Source organism: Pezoporus occidentalis, unplaced genomic scaffold, assembly GCF_034315485.1.
Source record: "Pezoporus occidentalis ecotype Australia unplaced genomic scaffold, CSIRO_AGI_Poc_V1 ctg143, whole genome shotgun sequence".
Classification (NCBI taxonomy): Eukaryota; Metazoa; Chordata; class Aves; order Psittaciformes; family Psittacidae; genus Pezoporus; species Pezoporus occidentalis.
Window position 1 is genome coordinate 2,751,159 of NW_026913241.1, and position 24,650 is coordinate 2,775,808.

Genomic DNA, 24,650 nt, shown 5'->3' on the forward strand with positions numbered 1-24,650 from the left:
TGCTGGACAAAGAGCACTTCTTTACTGCACGGAAACATCAGATCTGAAGATACTTCCCATACTTCTGGCGAAAGTGGATGAAGAGAAACCATTTAAACTAGTGCATAAATGTACAGTTCAAAGACATTTGCAGTCGTAATTTTGTTCTTGTAATTAGCAATTTTACTTAGTGCTTTTATGCTATCAGTTATATCCATTCCCATTAAGTACCCCTATCTAGAATATTTTTATTTCTTCCCTCTTCCTCGTGCAGAGCTTTCTGATAGCCTACATCGCTGGATAATGCCAAGTGCTCTTCAGCCCTCATGATCTTGTGCAAACACAGGCAGTTTAAATGGACAGATAAAATTGGGAAGCAATAGATGAAATCAGGATCAGGGGACGAGTGGCACAATGCCAAGGGAATGGCAGTCCTGGTCTTGTTATTTCCAGATCTGCTGAGCCCCAGTGACTCTTCTGCACCTGAACGAAGGAACTTTTGTGGGTTGAGAGGTGAGAAGAATAAGATATTCTGGATCCTAGAGATTCTTCTTCTCCATGACTACTGCCACAGGCATCTTTCCCACTCACTGAAATGAAAGAAAGAAGTGGCCACCCCTTTTTTGTTCTCCAGCATTTGATTCTGCTGAATCAGAAATTCATAAGCAAACCTATCCTTCCCTCTGACAAAATTAAGTACCTCCAAGTCTTTGCTTTCAAAAGCTATTTTCACTCTTCCCTTCTGAGGTTATTCTGTATCAAAAGTATATGCCTGTACATTCTTAAAAGCAAATATTACACAATAGAATGTATCACACTCAATAGGCATTTTTACATAGGTCTCATATTCAAATTTCAGGGATTTTTGACAAACAATTTCTTTAAGTACAAGCTCCTTAAATGTCCTTTGGGGACATCTGTCTTCCCAATTTCATAATTTCAAGTGAATATAATACTAGTGTCCCCAGGTAAAAGTCATGACGCAGTTCTCTCAGACAGCTGCTGTACTTTGTGCAGTGTGGGTGTGAGAGCTAATTCTGTCCTTAGATTCAGAGACTTCATTAACAGTCTTAACACATTCACTGCAGCTTTCTAAACCCTTTCAGGCTTTAACACTTAAACTACTGCCAAAAAAAAAAAAAAAAAGTTCATATATAGAAAATGCTAGTTCTCTAACCCAAATAAAACAGATCTTTTAGATAATGCGAAGTGCCACATTACAGCAACATTATTCTAGTGAAATGAGATTTATGAGAAATTAATTACAGCTAGTAATGGCTGTAAAACACTGGTTTGGACAATTTATCCTGATCTAAAACATGTGTAACTGTAAACTGAGATGCATAAATGGAAAGAGTAGGAATTAAGTGTAAATGATATGCAGGCATATAAGCATCAGCACAACACATATTGTACCACTTTGCAGTTAGGAACTTTATTCAGAGAATTTCATCATGTGACAATATCTTGATCATAACATTTAATAATTAAAATATGTGGGAAAAACCAAAAATCTTGCTCTTCCCACAAAGATGGGCATTTTTTTCTACATTTAAAATGGTTCATATAGTGGGAGAAACTTCAGCTATTTTCTAAAACAAACAAGAAAACAAACCAAACATGTCTATTCATTGTGGACTTTTTTCCTTAAAAGCTGTCTTGGCAACAAATTACAGTACAGATAATCAAACTCCTACACGTTGCTGTTTAGAAACTATGAGAATTAAAAGTCTGTATCTAAATTATACAGAATTCAGCTCATTTCAAATTAACATAAGAAGTTAATAGTTCTCCTTACAAATTCTGTAAGAAAGGGAAGCTTTACCATTACCTTGGTATTACTTGATGATATTCATTTCTATTCCTTTTTATGCTCACTAAGCCTAACCCAAAGTCTGCTGCTGCTTGATTTTGAAGTTATGATTGAAAACAGAAAATTTTAATTACGGATGAACTTCATTCCAGGTAGACTTGCTCCACAACATGACTTCCAACAGTTGCAAAATGATTTGCATATAACTTTCTTGTAGCAGCAGTGAGGGATGGTTGAAGTAAGAATAATGTGGGGAAATTTTCCTTTCCACAAACAAGCATTAATCCAGAGGGTAACTTCAGGCTGATTCAGAAGGCCTTTTATAGAACAAAGGGACCTAAACTGGCTGAAGAGCTGAGTAACTGGACTACATTACACATGAAAAACTTAAATTATTCATTTTCATATTTACATATGTAAAATTCTCTAGAAACTCCCATGTTACTTCTTGAATGTAGCAGGATCCAAAAGCAATTCAATGTGAAAGCTAATTTGTTTCATATCTTAAAGGTCCATACTTACAGAGTCATGTCCACTCACAAGCTTAATTTGCCAATACACCGGGAAAGGACAAAATTGTTCTCTTGCACAAACCACAAATATTCGGGGGGGGGGGGGGGGAATAGTTAGAAGGAAACACGAAGCAACAAAACCAAGGCACAAAGACTGGCAAGTTCAGATTCTTTTTTCATTAAATAAGCAGAGAGATAGAAGGGAAACAGAGGAAACAATTCATTTTTCATGATCGTAAGAACTAAGCCTGTCTGCACTGCAACTTGCATAGGAGAAAGGAAAATGCTTAATTTTCCTGCTAGTCTTAAGCATTTCTGAATCAACAAGTTTTCAATAGCTATGATCCTTTAAGTTGGGGGAAGATCTATGCTGACCTCTGTACTGATGGATAATCTATGCTGAACTGCAAAGGTGGAAAAGTAATTCCCTGCTTCCTGAGAACAAAGTGTCTGGAAGGACTACCTGTTACATGTGACCTGACAGTTCTGAGAATGTACCTGTAGTTCACATGCAGAGGGTTTATTACATTGAAGGCAGATTTAAGGTCAGGAAACAGGTTCTAACAGTCTCTGAATCAGCTGAAATAATCTAAATGTTATTTTTACCTGTATCTCTGATTTTCTTTTGTCTTATTTTCTTCTTCTTCTCACTAGACAATTGAGAGAAATGTAGGTTAAAGACTGAATGAATTTGCTATGGAGGAAGGTTATTAATTCCATATAACATGAACTTCTTTTGAGAAACTAATCCTTGCTTAAACAGATTAATATTTTTTAACATATACAGTACAAAACACTGCTTGAATGGATCTTGCCCATCTTTTCCCACATTCAATGAAATTAAATACACTGCCCAAAGGACAATGATTTGGGAATAAACATTGAAAATATATTTAAAATAATCTGTTTCATAGTTTGGTTTTCAATATTTTTAGGGTTTTGGTCTTTTAAAGACAATCAGCTACTGAGCATTTTATAAAAAGAAACTTCCCTTTCTGGGATAAATTAATGCTCTCTAACTAGGGTAAGCATGACTATGAATGTAACAATGCTTTTTGTGACTATTTTCTCACTTGTATTTATTGAAAAGAAGACTTTAAGAAAAGTTGACAGTTCTCACACTAACATGACAGAAAATGTAAACAACAGATTCACTACTACTGCTGTAAAGGCTGCCTGCAAGAAATGTAATCCTCTGCTTTCTATTCTTCAATGCCAATATGCTGTTGCAAGGAGTTCCTTTAAGTTTTAAGAAATATTTCTAATGCTGCTTCTCATGACATTCTACAAAAATTTTAAACATTTCCCTGTCTCAGCTGGTTTCTGAAACAGTGAAGGGGAAGATAACAGTAACTTCTTAAACATGACAAGTGAATGGCCAAGTGACAGGTTTGCAATGAGAGCTTCTGGTTTTCCACAAAACAATGCAGGATAGTGGTCTATTGTTAATGCAGTACATGGTAGTAAACTAATCTGGTTTACTCCAGTTTGCAGAGAAAGCATAGGGGAAAAAAGTAAATTCATGATACAGGCTTAAGCCTTGTTGTATGAAAGCAACAGAATTCAGTTACTGAAAAAAAAAAGACATTTATTTGTAGTCCAAATGTGTTTGAAAGAAAAAACGCTATCTAAAAAAGTGGACTCAGAGGTATTTTTCTCCATAAAGGACAGTTTCAGTCAGACATGGTGGATCAAGGTGTCAGAGTACAGGAATGCAGAACTCCACAGATGTTGGTATGAACTTAACAGCCTTTGTGACCTCTGTCAGTTAGAAACTCTAAGTCCAACTCAGCAATACTGTTGAAATCTTAATGTGTGGATCCATGGGGGAAAAAAAGGCTCACAACGATTTATTAAAACCCATCATGATAAGAAGAGACTCTGGTATCGTATAGCCACTCTTCAAACCGAAACAGAAGCAAGTCTTGACCAGCAGCACAGACTAAACACACATTTAATTCCACAAAACTCTCACCAACTTGGAATTGATGAGGTAGGTTCATGCAGTCATCTGGATGGCCTGGCATGGATTTTGCCCACCTGCCAACTGATCTGAGATTTTCCAGTCTTATTGATGTGGACATCCTTTATAAGCAGCTTCAATCAAGCTGGACAACTTTCTACCCTTTTCCTTCCCTCTTCTGGCAGAACATAAAGCACATTCACCAGCTCTTCACAGAAATGTTGATTCTTTGCCAAAGGTTTAGCAATACTGAGGGTAAAAGCAATATTGCTTTCTGTTAGCTGATGTGAAAAGCCTTCTTCACTTTAAAGCTCTTCTAATATGAGGGCAATGAGAATGCATTCTGATTGAACTTTCCAGATAAAAAGTGCAAAAAAGCTCTGAAATGAAAAGTGCTTTGTAATCATAAAATATTACAGGATGAAATTCCACTTGAGTGGATCACTACATATGAAAACAGATATTTTACTGGGTCATCTTTCAGAAGATTTATTTAGCTCTCTCAGTTTACAGCAACTACTGTCAAGTACCTCCATAAATAATAATTAATATATATATATATAAAATCAGTCAACATGTATGGTAACTAAATACACCAACCTGTAAAGACTTATGTTCTAATGATGCTGGTATGTCAGGAGAACAAGTAAAAGAGTAGGAAACATCTTACAAAAGAATCATGATATTCAGGATAATCAAATCAAATTAAAACAATGGAAAGAAAATAATGAACATTCAATCAATATGGTTAAGTTTTTAAACAGAGAAATCTATACTGACTGTAAAGAATGACAGAAATAACATGTAAGAGTAAGACTTTCTAAAAGTAAAGGTTTCATAGCAAATCAAAAGCAAGTAAATAATATGGACATGACACTGCCAGAAGTTTCTCTGTAAAACAGGAGAAAAAGCAGCTCAACAACATTAAGTGATCTAATGTTGAAAAAGACATTGGAAATGCTAGTATTAAATGAAAAGTGCCACCTGACCCAGAGATCAATACGCATCTAGCATCGCGATCAGCTTTGCAGGCAGCAGCTCAAGTGGGGAAATCAAATTCCTCGATCTCCCATATCCTCCCTTTAAAGGTGAGAGAACACATCACCAGCTATAGGATCAGTTAATCAAAACCCACAGTCCTGTTCACTAGATACAGACCTGACAGCAGCATACCTCACTGTATCAGGGTAAGTGGTAGAGTGACACCCTCCACCATTAAGAAGTCATCCCTATATCCTGCAACACAGCAGACTATTGGTACCCTTGACTTCAAACCGAAGCCCTCACCTGAAACTAATGGAGACCACAGTTAAACTATGTCAAAGTAAAGATGAACATATATGCAAGAAGTTAAACAAAATTAACCATTTTGGTGCAACTATGCTAGCTATTGAACAGACAGAAGAACAGAACTGAACCTGAAAAGAGAATGAAAATAAATAAACTTGAAGCAGTATCAAGAGAGTTTAATATGATTAGCTACCTGAAAATCCTCAGTTTTCTACTGTGATTAAAATGCAAGAAAGAAGAGGCAATTCAATTTCATTAGCACAGTTCTATATCTATGCAACAATGATATATGAGGGAAAACAGTTTAAAAAGTAAATGAAAGATGAGAAAAAAGGTCAATTTATCCTTCAAATACTAAACAGCTCCTGTTAGTGAAATGATTTCTAAACTCCAGTCATATTCATTGCAAACTCAAGTTAGTATCTGGCATCTGATTATCATTAAACGTATTTTTTTTAACCCTTGTGACTATTGGCATGACAGTGACCCTTTCACTTTCCCATGCCGATCTAAATTAGTCTTTGAGTTGGTATTCACTCCCTATATGCTTATTTAAAAAACAAAAATGAAAACCCAAAGCTTTCCATGATCATACAAATTTGGTTTCTCTGTGGCTATCCTTCTGAGTGCCAAATGTTCAGATAAAATGAAACCTTGTTTCTGGCACTGACCAACTAATGATGACTTAAAAGTAAGCTATAAAAACATCACAAAGAAGCTGGCAGCACAGTATATAATGTTTATCTGGAAATAATATCTTCTTGTTGTGAGGAATAAAAGTAACACTTGTCATATTTTCTCCAGCATGCAGATAGTCTGATATTCAAACATAGCCTACATTTGTTCTTAATCACACTGGAGTCTATTCACCCTTCTGTGCATCTATTTTCTGCACTTGTAAAGTTCTTTAATCCCCCTCCCGCAGAGAATTTGTGTTGTTAAAATAAATATCTCTCCAACCTCTGGAAATTCTTTCCTGTAAGCAGACATGCCACAGGATTTTAGTGAGCAGCAGAAATCCAACAAGCTAGTCATGCTCCAGAACCAAGTACTCAGAACCTACATTATTAATCCCACTTGCCAATATTTCACTAATCAAAATATTGTACTTACGAAATGAATCATTTCAGACTACAGCAAACAAGCCAGAAAAACAGTAGGAATGAAGGTTGATACAAAAACTGCTTACAAAGAGAGACAGCTCCTTAAACAGTCTTTATAAACAAAACTGCATAATTTATACTGGAGAAAGAGCAAGGAGATGTATGGCTTATGCCTTAGCCTCGTGGTCTGATAATTTCTTGGTGTCTTGGGTTGATCTGATTCGAATTTGCAGAATCAAAAAAGCTTTTCAAAGTGTTACACATAAAAAAAAAAAAAAAACAAAACCAAAAACCTGCAACTATCCAGCCATTCCAAAGGAGACCTGTTAGCTACAGTTTTTAGATAAGCACAACAAGCAAGGTAGCATTTGGTGCATCACGTTGTGAATGTTCCATTCACCTCTTGTGTGTCTTCCCCCCCCACCCACTGGGATACCAACTAAATCAGAAAGCCACAGCGTGGGCCAAGAGGTCACCCTATTCACAATATCTAATGCTGATTGTATGAAGGAACATAAAGCTTACATAGTTGGTTCTTCTTTAACAACTATGAGGTTATATTCTTTATTAGTCAAGAAGACCATTGATCTTTCTGCTAATTATGTACTCATGAGAAGCCATTTTCAGAACTTTAAAGGTGAAAACACATGGTCTAAAACATACTCAGAATTCAGTTTGAAAACTGTTCTATGAAAATGAGTAATTGCTAGACACGTAAGATCAATGTAGGTGCAAAAGTGTATAAATAAGGCCTCAACAAATATTATGTATGAATACTCGACTGAAAAACTGCTGAAACAGCTACAGCACGAAGTATGGAATAAAACTACTATCTATCAGTATAACATTACTCCAGAAGCTTCTGGATGCTAATATCTTTTTTACATTGATGAGGAGCCTAGTAAAGACATATTCATTACAGCAGCAGTACTGGTTACATAGAAGGATATTCTTTCCAATCTAATCTAATTTGGGAGTGCAAGTATATGGAATGCAGACAAATTGTCTCTTCAATGGAGAAACAAATGAATTGGAGCACCTCTGTTCTAGTCTTCCATGACACATGATTTTCCATACAAGCTTTACCCTAGTTATAACTTTTTATCTATCTAAACAACTAAAATCAATTATCAGGCTCTCTGTTGCCATAAACAGAGATGAATATACCATACCTTGAATTGCTGTTACAATATGCTTAAATTATTTACTCAGGGATAACAGAAATTCTGCCAATTCTACAAAATTATTTTGACCTCTTAAGTGTTACCAGGTTACTGTTGAACTCATTGGACACCTTGGATTTCAGTATTTGATAATTAGAAAGTTTAGCATCTGTTCTGCATCTAAAACACCCTGATATACAGCTTCAGCTCTTAATAAATCCAACTTGTTTCAAAAAGTAAAGACTGTACTGCAAACTGCATGAACTTGGTGTAGGATACTTAACTTCCAACCATTACCATTTTTATCACTCACGGTGTACCATTGAGCTGCTACCACTGTCAGGATGGGGCTTGCTTCTGGGTAGCAATTTTCTCTTAAAATATATCTTGCTCAAATTCTGAACATCCTTTTTGTGTTACTATTAGACCATTTTGCAATGGCAGTATTTCTGAACAAAGCACTCTTATCATAGGGTAACAGACATTGGTGAGGGTTAGATGACCTTGGTGGTGCTGCAACATTTGTAATTTTCCTGCACAATCAATTATCTCATGATAATGTCTTTTGTCAGAATATTGTAATGCAGTAAGAATTTGAGTCCTCCCCCTCCCCCCCCCCCCCATGAAAGAAAAGGTCTCCTTTGACTGGTATACACAAATATTCATACATGGGTCACTGACTGACAAAGGAATTGTAAATTACTCAGTAATAAAAAAGCAATAGTAAACATTTATGCAGCACTGTGCCTCACACATGATGACTGCTAGGCTTACTGCAGTAAGTACTATTTGTCAGAAAAAGAAATTCCAGTGACCATCGTATCTTCCAACATTTTAAAATGGTATATGAAAAAAAACTGTGAATTTCAAATCTTCTGTAACAGTTAAGAGGTAGCCTAGCATATTACAACAGCTATACTAACACTCTGTAAAGAGATGGAAAGATAGTAAGAAAAAAATATACAAAATTAAGCATTGTAAAATAAATTTAATATTTCTACCAGGAAACGTTTGCTCCAAGTTTCGCACTATAGGCAGAGAGGAAGGAGTTGCATGCATACACATGCACAAAGTATGTATTACCTCGTGTTTTCCAGCTCATCCTCAGAGTCACAAACACAGTCACAGCAATGAAACAACAGCAAACAAGCAATGAAACAAAGGTCACAGTAGTGAAACAGCCCCCAAAAAAACCTGGGGTATCCTGACAAATGTATCAGAGAATGGAAGCTGAAATGCTACACATCTAAAGGCAGATGCAGCTGCTAGTGTACAAATATTTCACATATTAAGCTATGCTATTCCATAGAATTTGGAAAAAATCTGGAAGCAAAAGTAATAGAGCTCTTACATAAACTAGGTGAAGCATTCCTGCACATGAGAGCTACTTGCCTTGCTTTTACTCACAGGAGTGCCTACAAGCATACATTCCCTAAGAGTTTTGGTAGCCACATGACCACAGAGAAGTTTAGAATCATAGACTAATTAAGTTGGAAGGGACCTTCAAGTCCGTGCTCACACGAGGGGTGACTGCAGTCATTCTGGAACATTAGAGGACTGTGTTCTGAAATAAACCAACGTCTAATGTTAATTCCTACAAACAGCCATTTCTAGCCAACAAAGCATCAAGCACTGACATTAAAAATGAAAATTAAAGGAAGAAATATTTCACCATAAGCTATCATTTAATGATGTTCAGTCTAAAAATTGTCAGAGCAATAAAATATGTCACAAGTAGGGCATGAAACCAATCAACACTAAGACATCCCAGTAAACATGTCACAATAAACTTTACAGAAAGAGGGTGATAAATAAAAAATTATGACTGCACTGTGTTAACTAGAATTGGAGGCAAAACTGGCTTCATTTAACTATACAGCCTCAGACTTCTTTGCAATAATATTTAAGATTTAATGGTACACTAGTTGTTTTGTTGGGGTTTTTTTAAATCTATTGAAGATTTATGTTTCTCTTCACAAAAGTTGTAAAACCCCACTATATACCTGAAAAATAATCACTATATATTAGGTGCATTGCCTCACATTTTATCTGTGCATTAAACTGCATCAAAATTAGGCATAAAACTTGTCAGTATCAGCATGAAGACTTAAGGCATTCTAACATCTTCTTTCTGATCCTATTTCAAGGAGTAAATAGTAAATGTCTTTAAGAATAAGGTGATCCCAGGCAAGTAAAGTTGACCACCTAATTTCATGTGTGACATCTTTAAATCACAGATATATTTAGTGGGAGGAGTCCCTGCCCATGGCAGGGGGGTTGGAACTAGATGATCTTAAGGTCCTTTCCAACCCTAACTGTTCTATGATTCTATATTTGGATATATGGTTCGAAGTTTAGTATCTTGCCAATACTAAGAACAGAAGTAATAGAAGATTTTGCTTTTAAAATCGAAAGGAAAAATAAAAAACCCAAATTGAAAAAAAAAAAAGGTAAGACATATGCAAAACTGCAATATCTGTTTTGAAATCTCATCATCCAGAAATCCAGAAAGCACAGCCTAATAATTAAATATTGACTTGAGTAATATGATTTATTACCTTCAATTTAACCAGAAAGAGAAAACATTTTCCAGACTGCCAAGTGGTGCTGTAGCTAAAAGATGGTGACATCTGAAAATAACAATGACTAATGAACAATGCATCCACAGGATATTTCATGTTTAAATAGAACTGCTTTTGAAGAGTTTGTAAACCTTTAAGGTTATCTTATATCACTGAGGATGATCTAGGGCCACACACATTAGATGCCATAGTCAACAGCGTAAATGCAGAAATTACATAAGGAATAGTTCGAGGATCATTTTCATATGTTCTGAAGATGTGTTACACTTGAAGTAAAAAAAAAACAAAACACTATCTTCAATAGCCTGCCAACCATTTAAGAAGTAGAAAACAAAAAGCATACATGTGCATGTATACACACGCAGACACATGTCTATGCACATGCAGAAAATAACTTTATAAACAGTGCACAGAGCAAATAATTCAAAATAACTCTGAGACTTTCTCTTTATTAGTTTCTTCACACACTGTATGGAGAAACCTAATAAAACCCTGTAGCTTAGATCTATTTTCTTGCTGTAAATCAATTTGAAATCTTTCACACTGTAATAAAAAAAGTAGATGAGGGATTGCCATAAAGTCCTCATGGGAGATTTCATTCTAAGTAAAAGCCAAACATATAGGTTTATCAAATTAAAAGGAAAATCTTGGACAGTAAGTCAAGACATTCCAGAAGACAGTAAGTCAAGAGATTCCAGAAGTCTGGCTTTTCTCCTAAGGATGCTTCCTAGCAGCACATACTTGGTACATCACCTAAAGTCCAATATAACTGCAGAAACTTGGTAAGAAAGGTCATGTACTCTCTCTCATCTCTCTAACCCGGTATCATCTAAACCCTTGTAATCAAACTATTTGTATACAATAAAAATAAGTAGCAGCCAAGTCCTAAACCAGCATGGGTAAAATAGCTAGCAACAAAAGCTCAAAGATACTTCAAAATACTACTGTGCTATTCAGCATTTCTACTTCTGTTCTGCCCTAGGGGCAACTGAACAAGGGATATCTCCCTCTTGACCTTCTCCAGAGACCATGAAAACAGTGGGTTACTGGAAACAGAGGCTGAAGCACTTCCATCAACCCAGCAAAATCTGGGTTGCTTAATTTCTACCACAATATGAGAGGCAGATTTAACAAGAAATTATTCTAGCTGCTTGACTGAATGTTACATCAGGAAATAAAACTAGCAAGATAAAAGCCTGTTAGTGTTAATCTTAGAGCCTACTTATTCCACAGTAATTACTTTTTTCATATGAACATATGGAGGAGAGGGTCCTCCATTGTCAGAGTGGATACAGAGACATGATGACATTCAAACCTTACTAGACTAAGTCAGTTTGACAAAGTCATTATAAAATGAAAACAAAAAAATATTTTAACTAGAGAATTGGCTTTGTTGTACATTCAGAGAAGGTCGAATCCACTCTGTGTAAAGACTTGTAATTTGGGGAAGTAACAAATTTCAACATAACAACTAAAAGCAAGATATTTAAACCTTTAAAATACACCAAATATCAACATTACTTAAAGTTAGTTTCTTAACTATAAATATCGCAAAAGTCTGTTTCCTGGTCTGCTACAAACATTTGTTTGTGTAGTTAAGCAAATATGTGTCATTAAGCAAATGTGTCTTGTGGTGTATTCAGTAGGCTCCTGTTCTTCTTTCTTCCCCACTCTCGGCTCTGATCAATGTCTGCATTCTCACTATTTGTTCCTTGGTGTTACGACATTAACTTTAAAGTACTTGATTACCAGTTTCCAAAATCCGACAAACTACTTCTTTCTCTATAATTTTTAACAAAATTAATGCTCTGTGTAGAAAGGAAGCCACTCATGTACTCCAAATATGAGGTACATCAAAAACTTGCACTGCACATTATCCAGGTATTCTTAATCTACATTAGGAGCTTTCACACATCTGCAAATACCCTACTGATACAGCAACTCCATTCACCCCTTTTAAAGTTTAAATGATTTTATCCTCCTAGCACAAGGAGAAAGTTCACACACAAAAATTAAAAATAAAAAACCAAAATACTTTGATGCTTTTGTAAAATCTGGCCCTTGGTAATTTAAGATCACAAACAAGTTGTGTGTCAGGAGAAAAATTTCAGACAGTTTCCTCTAAATTATCTACTAATACACTGGTAATAGAACAATTATTTCCAGCTTCTGAAACTCGTATTTTTTCTCATCGATACCCACAGATTCATTGTACACCACTGTCTTAGAGAAGATGAACATCTGTAGCAACTGGCACTCCTGCCACATTTCACTCAAGAATCTCAGAGCTTTACAGTTAATAAAAGAGTCATTGTCTTATCCCAAATAAGCAGTACAGAAACAATGAAGATGCAAATACCACACATAGTATCCGGATTAGGCAGGCTTAAATCACCACATGGGATTTTGCCTGCATGACTCAGCACTTAGTGGCAATCACGTACTTAAAACGCACAGTATGCAATACTGAACACTGGTAAGCAAATTTATGTAATAGATCAAGAATCAGCCAGCATACATTTAAACACTATGGACTTTTTGGCTTCATCCACAACAGAACAAAATTGGTACTGAGCAAAGATTTTTTAAACCATCTATAAATTATACAGTAAAAAGTAGCATCAACTTCAAATGCAGAAAATTACACAATTAATTCAAGGAATATAACAAGAATCAAAATGCATCTGTTACATAAGCAGAAAAATGGGTTTCACTTGGGGTTTCTCCAACCAACATGAAATATTTTGAAATACTGAATTTCGAAATACAAATAGCAAATCCCATCTGGTCAGAAACAGAAAAAAGATTGGGAAAACCTGGAAAAGACTCAAAAAATGAACTCCTAATACAGAAATACAACTTGAAAAAAAAAAAACAAACCTGATGACAATATCCTAAGTATCAGAATAAAGAGCTTACAAAATAGCAAAAGGAATACATTTTCATTTTCATGATAAAAATAGAGGGCAAGCATTTAGACAGAGACAGATGCCATCTTTTAACATGCTTAAAGGTAATGATTCATTCATTCATCCTGCATTTAGACAGATTCTATTGCACATTGCTTTTTATTGATCGATAATATATTTATAATACGCCACTTTATCATCAGAAGAGTGCTGATGCTTTAGTGACTGAAATTTCTGCAAATAAAATTCAATTACAAATGGGCTGCCATAAATTTGGTTTACCTTTAAACTTACTTTTAGTATCATTAATACACATTTCATGCATCTCATCATAAAGTCAATCATGCATCAGCCTTGCTCTGAACCTGTGTGAAAAGCTGTTCCTTTTTAATCCAGATATGAATGAGAGCTTGGTCATTTGAACTGCAGAAATCAAAGGATGATCATACCACTTTCTTCTTTGATAGCCCCTTTAGAAGATTAGCATGCCTTAAGCTCTCTTGCTGGGGGAGCTATTCAGGCTTGGAACAGACTACTGAATATATTACTTTAAGTAAAACAATTTAACCAAATCTTACTCATTTCTCAAAATGCTATTATTGAATAAATCTTGTACTCCACCATCCAAATCTTGTAATCCAATTCTGAATCTCTCCTAAACCTCCTCTTTACCCCCAAAATGGAGTTTTTCTTTGTTACCGATGTTCTGCACCTATAGACTGTACCAGGCATGCACCTTAATAACTTTCCGTGTTTTTCCTCCACATTTTCCAAATATTTCCATCTCTCCACCTATTATGCCTTAAGAGCATTATTCTATGTTTCTAGAAGTATCTCTGACTCCATTCATCAACTCATTTCTCCTTTCCCACTTGACCCTTAGGGATTGAGATCTCTTCAAACAGATCTCAGAGAAATACTTCCTCCTCTCATTATTACCTCTTCTGTTTTGCTTATAAGCTGTTTGTGATAAGATGGCACAAGATCTGCCATTACTTCAAGTATTCTTTCAAAACCACAGCATTAATATACTTTTAAATGGCATGTATTGGTTCCACGTAAATGTGCATTTACGAAAATAAGATGTTGCTCTGCACTTAAGTGCAGAACAAAGTATAATATTGATGAATCACTTTGGCTAGATGCATCAATAATTTAATACCATTGACAACCTATGACTCTTTTTACCTCTCCAGTGAATAACATAAGCAGACAAGTGTTCAAATACATTCTGGTTGTGTCTTAAATAGTACAACGTAACAACATATACCTTCCTTGACTTAGCATGAATTTTAAGTAAATACACAAACTGTGTTAAAACTGCTTTCTAGGTTCAACTGCTGCATAGCACAGAAGTATCAGGTACCTATGCCATAGGATTAAAAATTAATAAAATGACATGAGGCTATTTGATGACAAAATCCATGTTCCAGTTCAAACGAAGAAGGTAAAGGAGGAAAAGGTCTGGGAGAAGGAAGAAACAAAGAAAATTTAAGTTACTGCTTCCAAACGCTAAGATTTATTTATTCAAGAGACCTGTCAGAGTTAAACACCAACTTCAAAGTCTAAAGCGGGTTTAAAAAAAACTTAATATTTTAGCACTACATACTGATCTTTTTTTATTTACAGGTACATATATACTGCTGAACATTAAAAATAACACTTTAAACTTCTGTCATGAGAAAAACACACCAGATATATCTAATGATAGCAGAAAAAGACATTAACCTAGTTCTCAAATGTAGAAAGATTAAAAACTTTTGCTGATTTAGCAGTAACCTGTGGGATCAAAAATTGTAGAGAAAAGATAAAAAAAAAAGATTATCATAAATACATTTACAAAGGCAGCTTTTTCTTCTTTTCTGATTCTTCTTTTCTTGGTGTGTTCTGATTTCTAACAGTTGGCACAAGTTTTGATTTAGAGTACTAACAGCTAGCTTATTAAATATCTGTGGTACTCTGAGTACTAAAAAGTAAAATGTAAGTATATAATGAATTAATGTATCTATTTTGTTGATGTTACTAAAACATCTGCATTAATTTTGTTATGTAAAAGTCTGCAAGAAAAGAATGGGCGCACAATTGCATGGTTAGAACATAACCATCTTGCATGAACAGGGAGGGATGTCATCATTAGGATCAAATCTAATCTAAAAGTGCGTAAAAGTGAATTTCTCAGCTGAAATGACCCCATCCTTCATCTTCCAAGAGGCTAATATATACCTCGAGTGTACACCCCCAATATAGTCATTCCCTTATACACTTTGGGGAGGAAATTTCTTACTCCTCTTTCTACTGTCTTTCTCTCCAAAGAGTAGGAAAAGGATTTGATAACAGAACAATAGACACCTGAGTCTCTTTCAGCTGTCCTTGCCAGAACTCCAAGGTAGCTATATTTAAATATCAACGGGAAGCTGGTAAACTTCTGCTATCATTTCTTTTAACTATCACTGAGAAAAATAATGGGGGTGGGGGAAAAATAATAAACTGTTCTCTAATGAAAACAGAACCAATGCATCTTCTTTCACAATTAAAACTCAAAGATTTTTGTTGTTTGGTTTTGGGGTAGTCTTTTTTCATCAAAAATGAAACAATATTACTTTAAAATTATAAAAAAAAATCTTATATTTTATAAATTATAAAAAGATACAATGCAAAAAATAAACAAGAAACAAACACAAACACACACCCTATCACTTTAAATTCTCAAAATAGATGGGTTTATGGTGGATCCTTATGAGTTCTTTTGATAGTTGACTCTTGGGTAAATACAAAAGGAAATAATTGTAGGACCATAAAGAGCATATGGTGCAATTAAGCATTTATTGGCATTTAATTGTTATTAATCATGCCACATTCCATCATAAATCACCAGCTACACACAATATGCTGTGCTTAATAGGTTTACATAAACCCCATATGTGTTTGTGTTTATACTGTATATACATCAGAAGTTCACAAAAAGAACTATTTTTCCCCTTATTATTCTTAGTTGAAACTGAAATCAAACCCACTACTGTAAGGTAATTTCCAATTTTATTGAAAAAAATATAGAATATATTCTTTGCATCAGGTATTTTGGTGAAGGAATAAATACTTTGATAACTAGATGGTTATCTTGCCCCCAACCTTTCACTGTTTATTTTTTTGAAACAGTAAGACAGTCCTGCTGATGACTACAAAATTGATGTTTCTGGAAATCAAAACCCTGTCTTGATCCTCAAGGAATCCAAAGCTTGGGAAACCGCAGAAGTTGCCTCAAACAATGACAAGAAAATGCCTCAGCAGTGTCCTGGCATGCTGGATTGTCCTTGACCTCTTTTCAGAGACTGCAATTACTGTCAGTTGTGTTGGTTTATTCTGCAGTATGGACACCTGTAGACCATGAAATGGAACAAGATTGCAATTGCTTTTACACAGGTCACCATGCAGCCATCAGCTGGTAACAACTGTCACTCATTACCTACTGAAAATGTAATCAGATTGACAGCACAGATATGAAAGTCACTGTTTTCCCTCCTCGTAAATCTGAAGTATTTATTCCTTCCATTGAAAGGAGTCAGTCCTTTCCTTCTTAAGAAGCCTATATTGTTACCCAAATCCATTAAAAAAGGCCATAAAATACATGTCTGTACTAAAGCAAACAAATAGAAATACAAAGCAATTTGTCTACAACAATGAATGTTTTCAACCCACTTGCTCCTCAATAGCAATGAAGAGTATGTACATGTGCCGGGCAGGAGACAGTTGGGGGAAAGAGAAGGCAGTGGGTTTTGCAGTGTTTTGGCAGCTTAACCAGTTCAGGTGCTGGTGGAGTAGCAACGGGAAAAAGCCTTAAGTCAGATGTCCCTCACAACTGCATCCTACTGTTGGCATCTTTCTGGTTATTTTAAGAGGGCTGTATCTCTGCCATCTCTGCCGATACAAGTTCCAGAAATATATGGTAAGTAGAGCAGCAAGTTTTTATGTAAACTGATAAAAAAAAGAATAGGTAAAGTCATATGAAGAGAGTATTTTGCTAGTCTAATCTCCAAATAACAAGCATGCAGACCACGCTGAGAAGTCATTCCCCCAGAAAGAGAAGTTTGATGCACACCAAAACATGGTGGGGCAAAGAGCACTGATGACTTGCACGGTCACAAGTAGCACAACACCTGACAATATACACATCAGGGAGTTGAACTTTAGTAATTTCCTCTTACTGTCTTCTCATCTTTTGTCAGGAAATTATTGTACTCTCTGTTTATAACTAGGTAACAAGCAGACAGCTCTCCTTAAACCTTAAGCTCACATAAACAGCTTATGATCTACTGCCCCAGGAGAGTCCAACAGGTAACGACAGAGACAGAGCTCTTCAGCCTGCCAAAAATTATGTTTTGCATGCCATCTCCCTAGCTTGCTTTGCAAGACTGAAACATCCAGGCTAAGGATCAGATGGTCTAATAAAGACAACAGCAGTCTAATGACAATCTAATAGAAGACAGTCTAATAAGAAACAAGCAACTCATAGCTGATCAAAATAAGCCAAGTGATAACAAAGGAAAAAAAAAAAACCACAAACAAAAACCCCAACCAAATCAAATGTATTTTTTTCACCCAATTCCTGCCTTACAAAAAACTCACAAATCTCAGTTGATTACATGATTGTCAGAAGGACCTTCCCTCAAATCAAGGAAAATGAGATGTTTCAGCAGCGAGAAACACTGTTAGTATCAAGTTGTTAACCCTCTTAACAAGAGATTTTTAACAATAGATGCTATAGCTACTAACAGCCCTTTACTAATCTCTTAAAAAAAAATCAATTAGAAATTAACTCAGTACTCCTCTCCTCCAGGCAAAACCAAGCAAAATGGAGAATTTGGTAAGTCTGTCTTCCTTTTCCTGTATTTCAAACTTTTTTTCCCCAATTCAGCTTTCCTTTAAGTTTGTCATACTTGTTCTGGTCATTACAAATAACAGACACATTGTACTCAGACTCAATCACAAGACATTATTTCTGCCAATAAAAGTGATTAAAATTATTAAAAACCTAGTAATACCAAAATAATAAAGTTACTGCTACTTCTTCCTCCTCACCCCCAATCAGATAATTAAGTAATTTACAAGAAATCAAGAAGGGAGAAATCTTTTGGAAAGGAAGCTCAATATTTGTTATCAATGGCTATTCACATTTAAACATTTGGAAGTCATGAATTTTTATGATTTTGCATAACCTTTGTCATTTTACTTCTTTGCAATAAGAAACAGTATATGGGGATGCCTTATCTGAACAATGTCACATGATTGCAGTTGTGATTGCCCTTGAAAATAAGATGAACTCATTATATAACAAAGGTAGTACCACAATATCACAGAATTGATTAATGTACTGTAATAAGAGTTTTTAATTCTAATATTCTACAGATTCATGTAGTGTTTAACAATTACAAAAGAAAATATGGATTAGGAATGGAGAAGTAAATAGCTGTTTCTCTTATTGTTAGCAACTACAGCAATTCTTGAATAATAACTAAAAATGGCCACTCACATCAACCGTTACTTGCACACTGAAAAATGCCTCTAAGTTGATTCTTTGTACTTCAAATTGATCGACATTAGGTCCAGTATCTCATCAAAAATCATTTTTCTATTATGCTTTACTCTTAAACGTCTTAGTACTTCAAAAACTGATAATACTGAAGAAAACTTGATGAAATATTTCAGAGATCTTATTTAATCAAAACACCTACAATATAATCTATCTAGTATTCCTTACTGTATTTCCATTGTTTTAAAGCACAGTGAATACCTTTTCCACAAATTAGTCTTACAGAAAAATAAACCTTATGAATCTCCTGCAGAGTAGCCTTTTCTGGAAAAGAGACATCGTACTAAAACAGTAAAAAATAAATTGGAAATGTAAGACAGTAACAAGCAAATAAATAAATACAGCAAACTACCAAACTTGTTTTACACTTTCAATAATTTCTTCTCAGGCAGATTCTAGATACGGTAACTAATTAGATTTAAACCACTAATTTCTTTAATTCCAAAAACATCTATACAAAAGTATTTGTAGCAGAGTAATGGAACTGCATAGTAAATAAATATTTTATCTAAGTTATATCTATGCAATGATTTAAGAGATATGAAAAGTTGAAGTGAACATGTAACGACATACACAAATTCTATTCACACATAAGAAATGTTAATAATGAGTTATTTATACTTATCAGTGTGAATTACTATCAGTCATGGTAGCCACTGTCTTACAAAGCATGTATTACCTCATGCTAAATGCCAGTGTAGCTCCTGGGAAAACATCATCTACACATTCAGTATCATCTGAACTGTTACTTTCGTAATTCTATTTTCCTTGAGCCCCTAAATATACAGACTAAAACAACTTTGGATTTGCTGGTTTGGTTTGGTTTTGCTGTTTTTTTTAATTCTGGCTCTATTTAGGTATAAAAAAGACTTTTAAATATTGTCTTCAGTTTAAGACGAAAAGAACGTTGGGAAACAGTTTTATACCGTAATATAATATAGCTAGTGCCATAAAATTAGAGATTAAGATAAAATTCCTTCTTTCTGACATTTGCATTTACAGGCTATATTGTAAATACCGCTTGTTTGCTTTAGACTGTATCTTATCAGAAATATTATAATTTTCAATTAAAATTAAAGAGAAGAAACCCTAGAAGTCAAAATATAAAAGCAAGCATTGCAAAGCTGAAAAAACAAATATTGACAGTTATACAGAAAATATCGGTATACAAAGGAGTCAGAGCCCAAATCTTTCTGACTTAAAAGCCAGGATTAAATCCACCTTTACCTAAAATTAGGCAAATGGATGCTCACAATTCATCTTTAGATGGACAACAATAGTTAGAAGCGTACTGTCAAAATCAGACTAGCCGAAATAACAGATGTTCTCCCATTATGTAGTTTGTTGAAGTGGAGAAGACAGCTATGAAACTCCTCTGACCACCCCCCCTTCTCTAGCTTACTTCTTCCAATGCTGGACTGAAACACACAGCATACAAATAGATCTACTACTGAACACACTGACAAACTGAAGTACAGATAATTTTGCTACTTCTACATATGTTTTTTTCTTTAAATCTTTCCAGTCATAAGAGAACAATGACAGAAAATGAAAAACCCAATTTCCATTAAAATAATTAGTCCTGAATATATTAGGAAATCTAAATTACTTCAATGGCTATTTTAGCCTCAGTTATATCACTGATGAAAACTTCCCGTGTGTGAATTCTTTTTCTTTTACAGTTTACAACCTTCTCAGTTTAAATCCACATTTTGGTGTAAAAATGTGTCTCTCTTCCTACTACCTGCCATCTTGTCTTCTAATCTTGTTTCTGCCCTCTACTCCTTAGGTGTAGGTAAATGAAGTAAATGAGGTGGGATTTGGAGGGTGGCTTGTTGCTCTTTGGGACCTTGGGGGGCTGTTTTTCACAATTCTGCTCTATTTATACACCAACTCATGCATTCATTCTTCTATACAAAAATCTCTAAAGCTGAAGAATATCTGAAACCTGTGACTCACTGAAATTCTAATTTATTCTCAGCTACAGCAATCTCCACTGCTTTTATTATAATGAACATTCCTACCCCAGGCTAATAAGAATTCTATCAATTAACAGCAACTTAGGATTTTGGAAATAATGGAAGCAGATGGAAAAATGTTCAACATTTATATTATTTTTACTACAGTTTTTGATGCAGGAACAGCAAATTCTTGTGTATGTTTCAACAGCAACTGTTCAGTTGCTTTTTTTACGTCATTTGTTTTGACTTTAAGTCTCTGGGTTCCTGCATTCTTATACAAAATCTCACTAAATCCAGTCTTCTGGACACCTCTAAACTATAAATAATGAATACCAAAGCATCATGAAAATTAAATACAAAAATTCCCAGCAGGCACCCATAATGACACAACTTCAAAATTACTGTACGTTAAAACTTTAGAAGGTTGCATAATAAAATTCCTAAATGATTAATTTAATATACTAATCGTTGCAATGATGATTGCAGAGACAAGGTACTAACAGGTGTAGAATACTTAAGTGTCTTCTGACTGGTACTGCCAGGTGTGAAGAAAATTTAACTGAATCCTGATGCATCCCAAGGAAAGAATAGTATGAACTACTAGAAGTGAAATATAGGTTTATTTTATTGCTTTTATTTCCTTTATTGCAATAAGATCAAACAAGAAATGTGGAAATGTATGTTTTGTAGGGGACCTTTATTTCACTACATGCTAAATGTTTCGTTTTTTAATCAGAGCTACTTCCTGCAGCTTATTTCTTTGCATCTCACCCCTGTAGTTATCACCTACAGTTAATTTCCATTAATTAAATATTTTCATGATTTCTCTGTACCAAAGGACAAGCTTCATCTAACTACATTTTCTAAAGTAGATCTCCACATTTGTTCAACTTTTCTCTTTATTATGTGAAAGTTCTTATCCAAGCCTAAAGCACAAAGGCAATCAATGCTGAAGAATGACTAGAAATGGCTTCTTTATTCCACTCCTCACTGAATAGAAAGTTTCCATTATCTCCCTCAACATCTTCACTCTATCAATTTGACAGGGGCATGCGGTTCTACACTTCACTGCCTACACTCTAGAACTGTATACAGATTTTCTTTTTCTAATATTAAAGAAAAATGATAAATGAGAAAGTCATCTTCTTTTCCTGCATAAGTATTGTCTTCTTTTCCTTTAATTACTCTATATATTATTAAAACATAGAGTAAATATCTAGAGTCAGTCTAAACATTCAAGAAAAAAATACAAAAGCTTACTTGGACAAGCATAAAAAGAAGTCGTTACAGTGTAATAAATGCTAATCTAGTTATATCAGTAAGGCACCTACATCAAAAATTATACTCTAACAACCTATCGTTTTTTGACTGATCATTGTACCTGCAAAATATTTGTCTTACAGAGAAGCGTTATTTAGGATGCATTGCTCAAAGATAATGGGAACAAAATGGCAAACAGAAAAATGTTTGTTCAACTAAATAATACTGTTCAAGCCTCAGACAGTAAGACAATACACTGCTAACTGTAAAAGCGAAGTACAAATAACATTCAGGAAAGTACTCAGTGAAACAACAGCATAAAAAAGGGACTTCCCTGTCTTCACCTAGGTGGTTCTAGCACAACTGATCTTCCCCTGCAAGTGTGGTATTTGGTACTTCCTAAAGTGATATCTGATTTACCTAACAAGGATCCTGTTCACATGGACCCAAAAATACCAGTTGTGGTCTGTTTTACTCTTGATTTGTACTGTTACATTTCTGGCTTTGAGGGAGATAAAGCTTACTCGTGAGTACTGATGAGCTGTGGTTATTACCTGGTTACATTCCCTGTCAACCCTTATAAACCTCATCACCTTTTACATGTTTGCTCATTATGAGCCCCTTGAGGACTTAAGTTTCCCAAATCAAAGTCTGTGCAAACTGGGAAGTTCTACTTCCTCACTTTTTTTTTTTTTTCCCCATAATAGCTCACAAATTTGGATTGTACATCTTGATACTAAGAAATCTCTGGAGAAGTTCAAGGGGAGCATGGGATGTGGCTCCAACCTCCCTTTGAGTCTCACTGGGCAGCAGAAAAGGAAGGATGAAGGTGAGGGCTTGACCAAACACCGTACTGAAAGTAGAGCTGGGAATCTTTTCTTCCCCTCGCTCCTCTTTCACCAACACATCTGTTTCAAACCACCTCCTCTCATTTCCCCATGACACCATGGAAAAGATACTGCAACAGGAGTCACAGGCAGGCAATGAGGTGAAAGCATGGTACCCATCTCCAGCATCTCATTCTCCCTCTTGTTTTTGCTGCAGCAATTATTCCAGGTTGGACTCTTGAAAAAAATTTAACAAGGCATAAAAGCCCAGATGCTGCCAGGCAGAGGCAATTTAGGCCCAGGATTAGTTACCTCAAAACTGCAGTGACAATCAAAACTACTGGGTGATAATAAAACATACTCTTAGAATTATGATACTAATGGCCAGTGCTTTCTTGTATGGTCAATAAAACAGATCTCTACATTATCAACCTAATTGTGAGCTAAATTTATATCAACGACTTATCTCATTACAAAAGCTAGAAGAAATGCAGCACAAGCCACCTCTTGCTCTATGCTCTATCAAGCCATTCTGCAAGTACTGGTTTTCACACAGAAAATGAGTTTTAAAGCTCAATTTTTCTAGTATTCTGCAGATATTTGATACAGAAACCCAACTGAAAGCTGCTCATGTTGAATAACTCAAAGAACTTAGGCCTTAGGTATCAAATATTGATTTATTGAGTAGAAGATTCTTTTGGAACTTTGATTACATAAACTGAAATACCTGAACTGCTAATGAGCCAACAGATTCTGCAAAGCAACCACTTTCTGTTGTAGCTTTGGTTTGCTAAACAGCCTCAGATAATGGGAAATGAAGGCACCCATGAACAAAGTATCTCCAAAGCCCACTATCCTGAGGCCTTATTTTATCTATGCTGCATACTTACTCTATCTACTTATGAGTATTGTCGAATACTTTAAGTATTCTGTTCATATTGGTCACTTAAATCACTCACATAGTAACTGGACTGAAAGACTCAGGAGATTAAAGAAGAAATACAAGAAAATAAGACACATATTCAATGTCTGCTTTATGGAATAAGGTATTTCTAATCATTTTAAAAATAAATAGATTGAGTTTAAGCTCATTTTTACTTTCACTGTTTTCAATAAAAGAGTTCAGTACATCTGTATCATATCAAACAGGACTTAAATTTACTTCCTCAAAAGCTGACAGGTTCTAAATTGATTTTAATTAAAAATATATATAAGTATATATATATAAAATGGAGCTTCAAACATAGGTTAGACTCAGAAAATAAACAATTGTATAACAAAACATGACAAAGTTTTACAATGCTATTTTTTTTCCCATAGGAGATTATTTGTTTAATAGGACCAGTGCTCCTAGAGGTGACTAGTGTTTTAATTATTCCATTTTGGTTTTAACCTTGGGCTTTATTTCTGGAGCACTGTCACCAAATACCAGGTTATGGTAAAAAGTTGTTTTATGCCCCAGTGTGCAGATCACATTTTCTTACTGAACTCCCTGCCCTTTCCCACCTGTCCTTCCTCCCTCCCATCTTCCAATAAAAAATATAGCTTGATCTTTCCCTTGATCTTTCTGTAAAAAGCAATCTATAATATTGACCTCCAAGAAGCTGCTAGCAATTAGATTTCCCAAGAGGCCACCAGAATGAAGCCAATGTTACACAATTCAGGAATTGTAAGTATTCCAGGGAGCTTTCTGAATAAAAC

General features: G+C 35.0%; 1 protein-coding gene across 3 annotated transcripts in view; it reads right to left on the minus strand.

The window, feature by feature from the left end:
* The window catches only part of CADM2 (cell adhesion molecule 2), a 635,987-nt gene that overhangs the window by 492,536 nt on the left and 118,801 nt on the right, over positions 1-24,650 (minus strand). The gene's annotated exons all lie outside the window — the stretch shown is intronic.